At 38.0% G+C, this 5,801-nt stretch overlaps 1 non-coding gene across 1 annotated transcript; it reads left to right on the forward strand.

Annotated features, from left to right (window-relative positions):
• The first annotated feature begins 3,849 nt into the window (after positions 1-3,849).
• On the forward strand, positions 3,850-3,957 carry LOC112738989 (small nucleolar RNA R71). The gene has a single exon (XR_003169933.1). It is a non-coding gene; the product is annotated as a small nucleolar RNA R71 (small nucleolar RNA).
• The last annotated feature ends 1,844 nt before the right edge of the window (positions 3,958-5,801 follow it).

Here is a 5,801-nt window from a genome sequence, read left to right on the forward strand (position 1 = left end):
TAGCTTTAAGACATAGACACTTAGACACTAGTGATCATGTAATAAGACGCAAACATAAATAAATATGAAGCATAAAACCGAAAACAGGAAAAATAAGAACAAGGAGATTAAGGAACGGGTCCACCTTAGTGGGGGTGGCGTCTTCCTCTTCTTGAAGAACCAATGGTGCTTTTGAGCTCCTCTATGTGTCTTCCTTGCCTTTGTTGCTCCTCCCTCATAGCTCTTTGATCTTCTCTAATCTCATGGAGGATGATGGAGTGCTCTTGGTGCTCTACCTTTAGTTGTCCCATGTTAGAACTTAATTCTCCTAGGGAGGTGTTGATTTGCTCCCAATAGTTTTGTGGAGGGAAGTGCATCCCTTGAGGCATCTCAGGGATTTCATGGTGAGGAATTTCCTCATGCTCTTGTTGAGGTCCATGATCTCTTGTTTGCTCCATCCTTTTCTTAGTGATGGGCTTGTCATCTTTAATGAGGATGTCTCCCTCTATGTCAATTTCAGCCGAATTGCAGAGGTGGCAAATGAGGTGAAGAAAGGCTAACCTTGCCAAAGTAGAGGACTTGTCAGCTACCTTGTAGAGTTCTTGAGGTATAATCTCATGAACTTCCACTTCCTCCCCAATCATGATACTATGGATCATGATGGCCCGGTCTATACTAACTTCAGACCAGTTGCTAGTAGGAATGATTGAGCGTTGAATAAACTCCAACCATCCTCTAGCTACAGGCTTAAGGTCCAGTCTTCTCAATTGAACCGGCTTGCCTCTTGAGTCAACTTTCCATTGAGCTCCTTCCACACATATGTCCATGAGAACTTAGTCCAACCTTTGATCAAAGTTGACCCTTCTAGTGTAGGGGCATGCGTTTTCTTCCATCATTGGCAAGTTGAACGCCAGCCTTACATTTTCCAGACTGAAATCTAAGTATTTCCCCTGAACCATGGTAAGCCAATGCTTTGGATTCGGGTTCACACTTTGATCATGGTTCCTAGTGATCCATGTGCTTACATAGAACTCTTGAACCATTAAGATCCCGACTTGTTGAATGGGGTTGGTGAGAACTTCCCAACCTCTTCTTCGGATCTCATGTCGGATCTCCGGATACTCATTCTTTTTGAGCTTGAAAGGAACCTCAGGTATCACTTTCTTCTTGGCCACAACTTCATAGAAGTGGTCTTGATGGACCTTTGAGATGAATCTCTCCATCTCCCATGACTTAGAGGTGGAAGCAATTGCCTTTCCTTTCCTCTTTCTTGAGGTTTCTCTGGCCTTAGGTGCCATTAATGGTTATGGAAAAATAAAAAGCAATGCTTTTACCACACCAAACTTAAAATGTTTGCTTGTCTCAGAGCAAAAGAAAAAAGAAAGAAGGAGAAGAAGAAGAAAAATGGAGGAGAGGGAGAGAGGTGTGTATTTGGTCAAGGGGAAGAAGAAAGGGTTGTGTTGTGTGAAAATGAAGAAGGAAAGAGGGGTTTATATAGGAGTGGGGGAAGGTTTAGGGTTTGGCCATTAGGGTTGGGTTTGGGAGGGAAAAGAGTTTGAATTTTGGGGAAAAGAGGATAGATGTGAGTGGTGAAGAGGTGATGGGGAAGAGTGATTGAGGTGATTAGTGAGGGGTATTTGTGGAAGAGAGTTATGAAAAGGTGTGAAGAGGAGAGAAGAAAATGTGGGGATCCTGTGGGGTCCACAGATCCTAAGGGGATCCTGTGGAGTCCACAGATCCAATGGGGTCAAGGACTTAACATCCCTACTCCAATTAGGCATGTAAAACGCCCTTAGCATGCATGTCTGGCGTTAAACGCCAGCTTGCTGCTTGTTTTTGGCGTTAAACGCCCAAATGTAGCTTGTTTCTGGCATTTAACGCCACTTCCATGCTCTGTTCTGGCGTTAAATGCCAGTCTGGTGCTTGTTTCTGGCGTTTAACGCTAGCTTGATGCTTCTTTCTGGCGTTAAATGCCAGTTTGATGCTTCTTACTGGCGTTTAAACGCCAGTAAGTTCTTCCTCCAGGGTGAGCTATTTTTGAAGCTATTTTTCATTCTGTTTTTTATTTTTCAGTAGTTTTTGTGACTCCACATGATCATCAACCTAAAAAAGTAAAATAAAATAAAATTGATATAATTAAATAACATTGGGTTGCCTCCCAACAAGCGCTTCTTTAATGTCAATAGCTTGACAGTGAGCTCTCATGGAGCCTCACAGATATTCAGAGCATTGTTGGGACCTCCCAACACCAAACTTAGAGTTTGGTTGTGGCCTCCCAACACCAAACTTAGAGTTTGATTGTGGGGGCTTTGGTTGACTCTGCAGTGAGAAAAGCTTTTCATGCTTCCTCTCCATGGTTATAGAAGGAGATCCTTGAGTTTTAAACATAAGGTTGTCCTCATTCAGTTGGAGGACCAACTCTCCTCTGTCCACATCAATCACAGCTCTTGCTGTGGCTAGGAAGGGTCTTCCAAGGATGATGGATTCATCCTTATCCTTCCCAGTGTCTAGGATTATGAAATCAGCAGGGATGTAAAGGCCGTTAACCTTTACCAACACGTCCTCTACTTGTCCATAAGCCTGTTTTCTTGAGTTGTCTACCATCTCTAAAGAGATTCTGGCAGCTTGCACCTCAAAGATTCCAATTTTCTCCATTACAGAGAGTGGCATTAAGTTTATTCCTGACCCCAGGTCACACAGAGCCTTCTCAAAGGTCATGGTGCCTATGTTATAGGGAATTAGGAATTTACCAGGATCATGTTTCTTTTGAGGTAATTTCTGCCTATCTAATGCATTTAGTTCATTGGTGAGCAAGGGAGGTTCATCTTCCCAAGTCTCATTACCAAATGATTTGGCATTCAGCTTCAGGATTGTACCAAGGTACTTAGCAACTTGCTCTTCAGTAATGTCTTCATCCTCTTCAGAGGATGAATACTCATCAGGGCTCATGAAGGACAGAAGGAGGTTCAATGGAATCTCTATGGTCTCTAGATGAGCCTCAGATTCCTTTGGTTCCTCAAAGGGAAACTCCTTATTGGTCACTAAACGTCCCAGGAGGTCTTCCTCACTAGGATTCACGTCCTCCTCCTCCTCTTTGGGTTCGGCCACACCAAGTAAGGTAATGGCCTTGCACTCTCTTTTTGGATTCTCTTCTGTATTGCTTGGGAGAGTACTAGGAGGGGTTTCAGTGACTCTTTTACTCAGCTGTCCCACTTGTGCCTCCAAATTTCTAATGGAGGACCTTATTTTATTCATGAAACTTAGAGTGGCCTTAGATAGATCAGAGACTATATTTGCTAAGCTAGATAGATTCTGCTCAGAATTCTCTGTCTGTTGCTGAGTGGATGATGGAAAAGGCTTGCTATTGCTAAACTTGTTTCTTCCACCATTATTAAAGCCTTGTTGAGGCTTTTGATGATCCTTCCATGAGAAATTTGGATGATTTCTCCATGAGGGATTATAGGTGTTTCCATAGGGTTAACCCATGTAATTCACCTCTGCTATTGCAGGGTTCTCAGGATCATAAGCTTCTTCTTCAGAAGATGCCTCTATAGTACTGTTGGATGCAGCTTACAATCCATTCAGACTCTGAGAAATCATATTGACTTGCTGAGTCAATATTTTGTTCTGAGCCAATATGGCATTTAAAGTATCAATTTCAAGAACTCCTTTCCTCTGAGGCGTCCCATTACTCACAGGATTCCTTTCAGAAGTGTACATGAACTGGTTATTTGCAACCATGTCAATGAGTTCCTGAGCTTCTGCAGGCGTTTTCCTTAGGTGAATGGATCCACCTGCAGAATGGTCCAATGACATCTTTGATAATTCAGACAGACCATCATAGAATATATCCAGGATGGTCCATTCTGAAAGCATGTCAGAAGGACACTTTTTGGTCAATTGCTTATATCTCCCCCAAGCTTCATAGAGGGATTCACCTTCTTTCTGTTTGAAGGTTTGAACATCCACTCTAAGCTTTCTAAGCTTTTAAGGAGGAAAGAACTTGGCTAAGAAAGCCGTGACCAGCTTATCCCAAGAGTTCAGGCTATCCTTAGGTTGAGAGTCCAACCATATTCTAGCTCTATCTCTTACAGCAAATGGGAAAAGCATAAGCCTGTAGACCTCGGAGTCAACCCCATTGGTCTTAACAGTATCACAGATCTGCAAAAATTCAGTTAAGAACTAAAAAGGATCTTCTGATGGAATTCCATGAAACTTGCAGTTCTGTTGCATTAGAGAAACTAATTGAGGCTTTAGCTCAAAATTGTTTGCTCCAATGGCAAGGATTGAGATGCTTCTTCCATGTAAATTGGAATTTGGTGCAGTAAAGTCACAAAGCATCTTCCTTGCATTGTTATTATTTTCGACCATGTCTCCTTCTTTTTCGAAAATTTCTGTCAGATTTTCTCCAGAGAGTTGTGCTTTAGCTTCCCTTAGCTTCCTCTTCAGAGTCCTTTCAGGTTCAGGATCAGCTTCAACAAGAACGTTCTTATCCTTGTTCCTGCTCATATGAAAAAAAAGAAAATAGAAAAGAAAATACGGAATCCTCTATGTCACAGTATAGAGATTCCTTATGTAAGCATAAGAAGAGAAGAATAAATGAAGGAAAAGATAAGAATCCAAACACAGAGGGGAAGAGTGGGTTCGAATTCTTGGGTAGAAGAGAAGTGTTAGTAGATGAATAAATAATTAGAAGGAGATGAGAGAGGGAAGAATTCGAAAATTAAATAAAATAAAAATGAAATATTTTTTTGTTTTTTTTTGTTTTTTTATTTAAAATTAAAGTTAAAATTCGAAAATAAGAAAAGAAATAAAATTAAAATTAAAATTTAAAATAATTAGTTAATTAAAAAGGAATTTTGAAAAAGAGGAAAGTGATTTTCAAAAATTAGAGAGAGAAAATTAGTTAGGTAGTTTTGAAAAAGATAAGAATCAAACAAAAAGATAGGATTAGTTTGAAAAAGATTTGAAAATCAATTTTGAAAAGATAAGAAGTTAGAAAATATTTTGAAATTGATTTTGAAAAAGATGTGATTGAAATTTATTTTGAAAAAGATTTGAAAAAGAAATTTAAAAAGATTTGATTTTGAAAATTAAAGTTGATTACTTGACTAACAAGAAACAAAAAGATATGATTTCAAATCTTAAAGATTGAACCTTTCTTAATAAGCAAGTAACAAACTTAAAAATTTTTGAATCAATCACATTAATTGTTAGCATTAATTTTGAAAATATGAAATGGAAATAAGAAAAAGATTTTGAAAATCAAAATTTAAAATTTTCGAAAATATGAAAGAAAAATGAAAAAGATTTGATTTTTTGAAAAAGATTTGAAAAAGATAGAATTTTTAAATTGAAAATTTAATTTGACTCATAAGAAACAATTAGATTTAAAAACTTTTTGACTAAATCAAACCAAATTTTCGAAAATTTATGAGAGAATAAGGGAAAGATATTTTTTTATTTTTGAATTTTTAATGATGAAAGAGAAAAACAATAAAAAGACTCAACACATGAAAATTATGAATCAAAACACACAATGCATGCAAGAACACTTTGAATGTCAAGATGAGCACCAAGAACACTTTGAATGTCAAGATGAACATCAAGAACACATTTTTGAAAATTTTTAAGAAAAGAAAAACATGACAAGACACCAAACTTAGAAATTTTTAATTTTTAGACACTATGAATGCAAGAATGCATATGAAAAACAAGATGCAACACACAACAAGAAAATATGAAGATCAAACAAGAGGATTAATCAAGAACAACTTGAAGATCATGAAGAATGCAATGCATGAATTTTCAAAAAATGCAAG

The sequence above is a fragment of the Arachis hypogaea genome, chromosome 13 (genome assembly GCF_003086295.3).
Source record: "Arachis hypogaea cultivar Tifrunner chromosome 13, arahy.Tifrunner.gnm2.J5K5, whole genome shotgun sequence".
Classification (NCBI taxonomy): Eukaryota; Viridiplantae; Streptophyta; class Magnoliopsida; order Fabales; family Fabaceae; genus Arachis; species Arachis hypogaea.